Below are 9,893 nucleotides of genomic sequence, written 5' to 3' on the forward strand. Positions count from 1 at the left end.
GGACCATGCGTGCTCTGAGCCTCGGCCACCCCTCCCATCTGAGACAATCAAGGAGCTGCCATCCTGCTCAAATCCAGCCCGCTGCTCTGCTTGTACCTCTGCCTGAGCCCAGCTCTCCCCTCTGTGGCCCTGGACCTGATGGCTGAACACAGACAGAAGCTGGCAAGGAGCTTCCCGAAGGAGAAGACTGTGGCCTTTCCACGGGCTGGGGCCTTGGGAGAGCAGCTCGGCCTCCTGAGAGCAGAAGCCCCACGGTGCCAGGGCTGGCTGGCTGCTCAGACACACCCTCAGCACATCCCTGGCTGACGTGCACAGCTGGTGAGCGGCTGCACAGCCCCAGTGCTAAGAATCTGCCACTGCAGCTTGTTTGTGCCAGAGCACAGAGCTCTTGGAATTCCTCAAGGTCACCTGAGCGAAGCCAGCCTGGGCTTGGACCTAGCAGCCCATCAGGGCTCTGCTGGGCATCTCCACAAGGCGCGGCCAGCTCCGGCGCTGTCAGCCAGCCCCCTTGCAGCTCTGGCACCACCTGTGCCCACCTCGGAGGGGGAGGGGGAGGGGGAGGAGGGGTGCACTGGGCGATGTGTGCGGGGTCGGGGGTGGAGAGTAGTAAGAAAGTTTGCAGGTGCTTCTCTGTTTCCCTTGAGATTTCAGCTGGTTCTTTAATCCGAGTTAAAATGGAGAATAGATAGAAACAGTCCCTGACTGCTCTGGCAGCACCATGCTTCAGGGGGACAGAGAGATGACGCTGGGGCGGGGCAGGTCCTCCCTGGGAGCAGTGAGCCCAGCCCTTGCAGAGGAAGGAAAGCTGCAGCGAGGCCCAGGCGTTGCCATTCCTCCCCTGCAGCACCTGAGGGAAGGGTGGGGACCTCTAGGCCTCCTTCCAGTACCAGAGCTCTGGTCTCCAGCAGGTGCTGGCATTTCGGTCGGGCCCTTGCCCAGGGGTCAAAGCAGGAGCTTTTAGTCTGAGACTGCCTTATTAGAGTGAAACTGCAACAGGGCCCCTTTGTGTCTCCATGTGTCTGTCAGTGTCTCAGGCTGGGTGTGCGTCATGATGTCTTGGTGACTGCGTTTCTGTCTGTGTCTCTGTCTCTGGGTGTGTCTGAGTTTCTGTGTTTGCCTGTTGACTCACAGGGTTGTTGTTCAGTGGGTGTCTCTGTCTCACTCCAGGGGTCTGTCTTGCTCTTGGTGACTCTGGCCAGGTCTACACGAGAAACTTTTGCTGGTAGTGCAGTGTCACGTAGGGGATGTGATTTGTACCACATTTCTGTGCTGGCAAAAGCTGCAGAGAAGGTGCAGGAATGCCAGCAAAAAAGTCCTGTGCTGGCATAGCTTATTTCTCTCAGGGAGCCAGGATAAGCTGTATTGGCTACAGCACTCTTGCTGGGACAAGCTGCATCTCCCCTGGGAGGTTTGCCTCCGTGGCTGTACCTAGAGAGACACACTGGCCAACGCTCCGAGTGGAGACAGGGCTCTGGCCTGCTCTTAGCATCCACCAGAGACAGTGCTTGGTTCAGATGGTCCATCCTGAGGGGCTGGGCTGCTGAGCAGGGAGCTGTTTCCCGCCATCCCACCCCTGCCCTTGTACGGGGAGACTTTGGCAAACCAGTAAAGTGCCTGAAGCCTTGGGTTGAAAGAGCCCCGGGTAACACCCTGTGTTTCTGCTTTGACCCATTCTCAGGCCTGTATTTGTTTAGCTGCACCTGTGATTTCTTTGTCAGTGGCACCTGCGGGAGGGGCAGTGCTGGGGCCTGGATCTCAATGGCCCAGCTGGGCAAACCGGTTTGGGAGGTGGGAGCAGAGCCAGGCAGGCTGAGCAAGAGCAGAAAAGAAAGGTGCTTCCCCCGGTGGCACACACCCTCTCTGGGAGCCTGCTGCCGCACATGTCCAGCTCCGGCTGAGTCTGGAACAGGGGAGCTGCACCCGGACCACTGCAAACAGGAGCAGCCTGAAGGCTGCCCAGATTAATCAGCTGGCTACAGCTCCTGTGGGCTGCCAAACCTGGGGAGGGGCAAAGCCACTGTAACAGGCACCCAATGAGGCACCAGGCGCATCCTGTGGCCTGATGCTGGCTCCCACCTATGCAGACTAGACCAGGTGGCTCCAGGGTTCACCTCTGGGAAGGGGGCCCCCCGTCGGCATGGCTGATTTGCTTCCTCGGTGGTGACCCATAGGCCTCCCCCGAGAGCTGGAGCATGGGGCAGAGCTCCGCTCATGACAAGCAGAGTGGCTCTGGAGGCTGGAAGTGCCAGGCGCGGGAAGGGTGGAGCGAGCATGGGCGCTGGGATGCCAGGAGAGTGCTGGAAGGGGGCTGTGCCCCGGAGTGACCTGGGAGCCCCCTTCTGCAGACTGGGGGCCAGGCTGTGATCTTCCTGCCAATGTGAAATATTAATAAATTAGTGCCATTTTCTACATTAAACCGCAGCTGCTCCAAACCCGGCTGTGCCGTCTCTCGTTTCCCGTCGAACAACTGCGGGCTGAGCCTGGGCCCCCGCCTCCCGGCAGCTCGTTCACGGGCGCGTAGGCAGCTTTGGGGGACGGGGCAGGGATGGATTGGGGGGTTCCAGCATCAGGGAACTGCAGGACTGGTCTTGAACTACCTGCCCTGGGCCTGTGTTCCCCACACATCCCCCCAGAGCCCTGCCCCCAGCCTGTGCTCCCCACACATCCCCCCCAGAGCCACGCCCCCAGCCTGCTCTCCCCACACATCCCACATCCCCACTCCAGAGCCCCACCCTGCCCAGAGCCTGTGCTCCCCACACATTCCCCCGGAGCCTCGCCCCCAGCCTGTGCTCCCCACACATCCCCCCAGAGCCTCGCCCCCAGCCTGTGCTCCCCACACATCCCCCCAGAGCCTCGCCCCCAGCCTGTGCTCCCCACACATCCCCCCAGAGCCCTGCCCCCAGCCTGTGCTACCCACACATCCCCCCCAGAGCCACGCCCCCAGCCTGCTCTCCCCACACATCTCACATCCCCACTCCAGAGCCCCACCCTGCCCAGAGCCTGTGCTCCCCACACATTCCCCCGGAGCCCTGCCCCCAGCCTGTGCTCCCCACACATCCCCCCAGAGCCCTGCCCCCAGCCTGTGCTCCCCACACATCCCCCCCAGAGCCACGCCCCCAGCCTGCTCTCCCCACACATCTCACATCCCCACTCCAGAGCCCCACCCTGCCCAGAGCCTGTGCTCCCCACACATTCCCCCGGAGCCCCGCCTCCAGCCTGTGCTCCCCACACATCCCCCCAGAGCCCTGCCCCCAGCCTGTGCTCCCCACACATCCCCCCACAGCCCCGCCTCCAGCCTGTGCTCCCCACACATCCCCCCCAGAGCCCCGTCCCCAGCCTGTGCTCCCCACACATCCCCCCAGAGCCCCGCCTCCAGCCTGTGCTCCCCACACATCCCCCCAGAGCCCCGCCTCCAGCCTGTGCTCCCCACACATCCCCCCCAGAGCCCCGCCCCCAGCCTGTGCTCCCCACACATCCCCCCCAGAGCCCCGCCCCCAGCCTGTGCTCCCCACACATCCCCCCAGAGCCCTGCCCCCAGCCTGTGCTCCCCACACATCCCCCCCAGAGCCACGTCCCCAGCCTGCTCTCCCCACACATCTCACATCCCCACTCCAGAGCCCCACCCTGCCCAGAGCCTGTGCTCCCCACACATTCCCCCGGAGCCCCGCCTCCAGCCTGTGCTCCCCACACATCCCCCCAGAGCCCTGCCCCCAGCCTGTGCTCCCCACACATCCTCCCCAGAGCCACGTCCCCAGCCTGCTCTCCCCACACATCTCACATCCCCACTCCAGAGCCCCACCCTGCCCAGAGCCTGTGCTCCCCACACATTCCCCCGGAGCCCCGCCTCCAGCCTGTGCTCCCCACACATCCCCCCAGAGCCCCGCCTCCAGCCTGTGCTCCCCACACATCCCCCCCAGAGCCCCGCCCCCAGCCTGTGCTCCCCACACATCCCACATCCCCACTTCAGAGCCTCCCCAGCCTGTGGTCCCCACACATCCCCCCAGAGCCCCGCCTCCAGCCTGTGCTCCCCACACATCCCCCCAGAGCCCCGCCCCCAGCCTGTGCTCCCCACACATCCCCCCAGAGCCTCGCCCCCAGCCTGTGCTCCCCACACATCGCCCCAGAGCCTCGCCCCCAGCCTGTGCTCCCCACACATCCCCCAGAGCCCCGCCCCCAGCCTGTGCTCCCCACACATCCCCCCCAGAGCCCCGCCCCCAGCCTGCGCTCCCCACACATCCCCCAGAGCCCCGCCCCCAGCCTGCGCTCCCCACACATCCCCCCAGAGCCCCGCCCCCAGCCTGCGCTCCCCACACATCCCCCCAGAGTCCCGCCCCCAGCCTGTGCTCCCCACACATCCCCCCAGAGCCCCGCCCCCAGCCTGTGCTCCCCACACATCGCCCCAGAGCCTCGCCTCCAGCCTGTGCTCCCCACACATCCCCCCCAGAGCCACGCCCCCAGCCTGTGCTCCCCACACATCCCCCCAGAGTCCCGCCCCCAGCCTGTGCTCCCCACACATCCCCCCAGAGCCCCGCCCCCAGCCTATGCTCCCCACACATCCCCCCCAGAGTCCCGCCCCCAGCCTGTGCTCCCCACACATCCCCCCAGAGCCCCGCCCCCAGCCTGTGCTCCCCACACACCCCACATCCCCCCAGAGCCCTGCCCCCAGCCTGTGCTCCCCACACATCCCCCCAGAGCCCCCCCAGCCTGTGCTCCCCACACTTCCCCCCAGAGCCCCGCCCCCAGCCTGTGCTCCCCACACATCCCACATCCCCCCAGAGCCTCACCCTGCCCACAGCTTGTGCTCCCCATACATCCCACAGGCCCCTCTCCATCCAGAGTCTCACCGCCAGCATGTGCTCCCCACACACCCCACATTGCCCCCTCCAGAGCCCCGCCCCCAGCCTATGCACCCAATACATCCACGTCCTCCCTGCAGAGCCCCACCCTGCCTCCTGGCTTGTGCTCCCCACATCCCCCCTCCAGAGCCCCATCTTGCCCCCGGCCTGTGCTCCCCACACACCCATGTCCCCGCCTCCAGAGCCCCACCCTGACCTGTGGCCCCCCCACACCCCATGTCCCCCCCAGAGCCCCACCAAAGGCCTGTGCTCCCCACAGACCCCACATCTCCCCTTCCAGAACCCCAGCCTGTGCTCCCCACACACCCCATTTCCCCGCTCCAGAGCCCCACCCCACTCCTGGCCTGCACTCCCCACATACCCCACGTCCCCCACGTCCAGAGCCCCACCAAAGGCCTGTGCTCCCCACAGACCCCATGTCCCCCCTTCCAGAACCCCACCCCGCCCCCGGCCTGTGCTCCCCACTCATCCCAAGTCCCCCCCCTTCAAAGCCTGCCTCTACCCCCAGGGTTGGCTCCCCACACATCCCACATCCCCCTCCAGAGCCCTGCCCCCAGCCTGTGCTCCCCATACACCCCATGTCCCGCTCTCCAAAGCCCCACCCCCGGCCTGTGCTCCCCACATATACCACATCCCCCCCTCCAGAGCCTCACCTCCAGCATGTGTTCCCCACACACCCACATCCCCCCCTCCAGGAGGCTGAACTTTGTGACTGTCCTCACCCACAACTATTTCACATGTGGGGACAACGTATACACCTTCAGATCAGCGGCACTGCTATGGGAACCCGCACGGCCCCACAGTATGCCAACATTTTTATGGCTGACTTAGAACAACGCTTCCTCAGCTCTCGTCCCCTAACGCCCCTACTCTACTTGCGCTATACTGATGACATCTTCATCATCTGGACCCATGGAAAAGAAGCCCTTGAGGAATTCCACCATGATTTCAACAATTTCCATCCCACCTTCAACCTCAGCCTGGACCAGTCCACACAAGAGATCTACTTCCTGGACACTACGGTGGTCATAAGCGATGGTCACATAAACACCACCCTACGCCGGAAACCTACTGACCACTATACTTACCTACATGCCTCCAGCTTTCACCCTGACCACACCACACGATCCATTGTCTACAGCCAAGCTCTGCGATACAACCGCATTTGCTCCAACCCCTCAGACAGAGACAAACACCTACAAGATCTCTATCAAGCATTCTTACAACTACAGTACCCACCTGCTGAAGTGAAGAAACAGATTGACGGAGCCAGAAGAGTACCCAGAAGTTACCTACTACAGGACAGGCCCAACAAAGAAAATAACAGAATGCCACTAGCCATCACCTTCAGCCCCTAACTAAAACCTCTCCAGCGTATCATCAAGGATCTACAACTTATCCTGAAGGACAACCCATCGCTCTCACAAATCTTGGGAGACAGGCCAGTCCTTGCTTACAGACAGCCCCTCAACCTGAAGCAAATACTCACCAGCAACCACACACCACACAACAAAAACACTAACTCAGGAACCTATCCTTGCAACAAAGCCCGTTGCCAACTGTGCCCACATATCTATTCAGGGGACACCATCATAGGGCCTAATCACATCAGCCACTCTATCAGAGGCTCGTTCACCTACACATCTACCAATGTGATGTATGCCATCATGTGCCAGCAATGCCCCTCTGCCATGTACATTGGCCAAACCAGACAGTCTCTATGAAAAAGAATAAATGGACACAAATCAGACGTCAAGAATTATAACATTCAAAAACCAGTCAGAGAACACTTCAATCTCTTTGGTCACTCGATTACAGACCTAAAAGTCACAATTCTCCAACAACAAAAACTTCAGAAACAGACTTCAATGAGAAACTGCAGAACTGGAATTAATTTGCAAACTGGACACCATTAAATTAGACTTGAATAAAGACTGGGAGTGGATGGGTCATTACACAAAGTAAAAACTATTTCCTCATGCTAATTTTCCCCCCATTGTTACTCACACCTTCTTGTCAACTGTTTGAAATGGGCATCCTGATTATCACTACAAAAGTTTTTTTTCTCCTGCTGATAATAGCCCACCATAATTGATTAGTCTAGTTACAGTTGGTATGGCAACACCCATTGTTTCATGTTCTCTGTGTATAGATATCTTCCTACTGTATTTTCCGCTGCATGCATCCTTGAAGTGGGCTTTAGCCCACAAAAGCTTATGCCCAAATAAATTTGTTAGTCTGCAAGGTGCCACAAGTACTCCTCGTTTTTTTTATTGATGAAGCTCTTGAGCAAAAACCGCCCCAGGACCGACTCCTTCTTTTGTCCTTAATGCTAACATTGTTTGTTCCATCCTGACCCCAAGTGAGGAGGGCATGACACTTCCGTAACAGCTCTGGGAAGAGATGACCCCAGCATCTGACATGGGTCAGGTTGATGAACAGATGACACTTGTCACATGTCAGTTTCCAGTGTCTCCATGGGTTCCTGTTACAAAGGAGGGGCTCTGATGTGTTCCCAGGTTAGCAGGAACTTCTGATAGGTCAGGAGGATGGGATCCCACCCAGGGGCACCGGAACGGGGTGGGGGAGAGTGGGGTCAACAGGCCATGGCCCTCCCACTTTTCACCACAGGCCCAGCCCCCTGCCCCTCATCTTCCCCCCAAGGTTCCTTCCCTTCGCAAGGCCGGAAGCCGGAACCCGGCCCAGGTAAGAGCAGCCCAGGGAACCTGGGCAGCTGTGGGGAGCCGCAGACCTTCCACCTGCCCAGGGTGGGGGGCCCAAGAGCAGCCCCTGGCCCGTGTCCCCACCCCCTGGGCTCCCTGGCCAGGGCAGATGGAGGGTCCACAGCTCTTACCATGGCCTGGGTGTGGCTCTTCGGCCCCAAGGTCCCGCCCCCCAGCCAGGCTAGAAACCAGAGCCGGGTTGGGGTAACAGCTGTGCAGGCAGCTGTGGGGAGCCACAGATCCTACACCTGCCCTGGGAGGGGGGCCTGCAGGGCAGGGACATGGCCAGGGGCTGCTCTCAGGCCCCACCACCCCACACAGGTGGATGGGCCCAGGATCCCCAGCCCAGCTCCAGCTTTGGGGGAAGAGGAGGGGCAGGGGTGGGGCCACAGAGAAGGAATGGCTACGTGCCACTTTTAGGAGGAATCTGTTACCCCCACTTTTAGGAGGAATCTGTTACCCCTGAGCCCACCCCAGAGAAAGAGGGAAGAGGAAGAAGCAAGAGCAAAATGGAGGAGAGGGGAATGGGGAGCAGGGAAGTGAGACTAAAACCAAAGACAATGGAACAAGTGACACAAATGGCAGTGTCCTTTCTTTGGAGCAGTAACAGGGCGTGTCCACTCTGCAGGGCTTTGTGACACTTACCTAGTGATCCACAGCTGTGTCTGGTAATTAAACACTATCACTGATTCATATGCTGCTGTTCTTACTTCATTTCATTCTGTAATGAGAACTACACTTAATCAGCCAGCGAGTAACTTCAGAGTTACCAGCAATTGCTGAGCATTCTTCCACAGTCCCTGCACAATAACTTCTGTGGTTAATGACACCTTCCAGTCTGACAGCTGACAGCTGACCAGCCAACCACAGCAGGACAAGCTACAGCTCAACAGACACCCCTACCAAAAGATCAGCCTTCTACAAGCCACTCAGAGCTGGTATCCAGCAGTGAGAACCCTTCGACTGGCCAGCTCTTTGCTGAAATTGGTGCAAACCTTGCAGGAAGCACGTAACTAGGAGAATATGTTAGAATCCTGGAATTGCTTTCAGAACAGTCAGGGATCACATACAAGTGAAGCCCAGCACTAGGATCACCTAACTCTTTCCATTATAAAACCATGTTTTCAGTTGCTTATAACTTCGTCAAACTTCAAATCTTTGGTCTAATTTAGAAATTGGTCCAATAAAAGATATTATTTCAGCCATCTTGGCCTGGGACCAACACAGCTACAACAACACTGCAAGAATTAAAGTTGTCCATGCAACCTTAATTTGGTCCCCTTGGACATACCATTAAAGACTGTATCAGAATGCATATGATTACACACTAGTTTTCCGGAACGCTTCCGATGAAGTGAGCTGTAGCTCACGAAAGCTTATGCTCAAATAAATTGGTTAGTCTCTAAGGTGCCACAAATACTCCTTTTCTTTTTGCGAATACAGACTAACACGGCTGTTACTCTGAAACTAGTTTTCCAGAAGATTCTTGCCTTATTCTCTGCACAGGATGGATACTGCTCTGGGATGAATCAGGATGGTGCAGTGAAGGAGTCTCTTGTCTGTAGAACCTCATTTATTGCAGAAGTTGGAAAGTGTGTAGTGCATGGGGAAGGAGTCTGCAAGAAGAGAAAGGATGTTCTCATGGTTAAGTCACAGAGTTCCTGTAGGATGCAATGTTCACAGTTGGTCATTAATTGTTTGTTCCTTGTTTTCTGGGTGCCCAACATGAGACTCCTGGGTTTGAGTTGCAGAAGTGCTGAGCACGCACAGCTGCAGCTGAATTCAACAGGAGCTGTGTGTTGAAGATATTGTAACTGCCTGTTATGCTATAAATAAAAAGTGTTAAGTCAAATTCAGGTGTGAGGCATCTCAAGTTGGACACCCAAATTAATATTTTTGCTTTTACTCTCTCTGTGCTTTAGTTCTCCAAGTGTAAAATGAGAATAACACCACCTCCCTACGTCCCACAGGTGTTGTGAAGAGCTCAGGTACCGTAGTGATGAGCACCACAGGAAATTAGTAATTCTGTCTTTGGTGCAGGTTTTGAATAGTGGGCAGTAAATAAAGTGCTGGGCCACACCTTAAATGATGAAGATGAAAAGATATTGAACAGCTGCCTCATTCCAGAGCACAAGGCATCCTGAGCACTGAATGAGGCCAGAAATGTGGAAAAATTAGCATGTGATCATGTAATAAAAGAATGCAGCATAATGTACAAGGGGGCCAAATTAAAGTTGCACAAGTAACCTTTCATTCTGGTATTTCATAACTTTTGGCTACTTGACTATGCAGCCTTAATAAAGTTCCTTTATTT

Source organism: Eretmochelys imbricata, chromosome 17 (assembly GCF_965152235.1).
Source record: "Eretmochelys imbricata isolate rEreImb1 chromosome 17, rEreImb1.hap1, whole genome shotgun sequence".
Classification (NCBI taxonomy): Eukaryota; Metazoa; Chordata; order Testudines; family Cheloniidae; genus Eretmochelys; species Eretmochelys imbricata.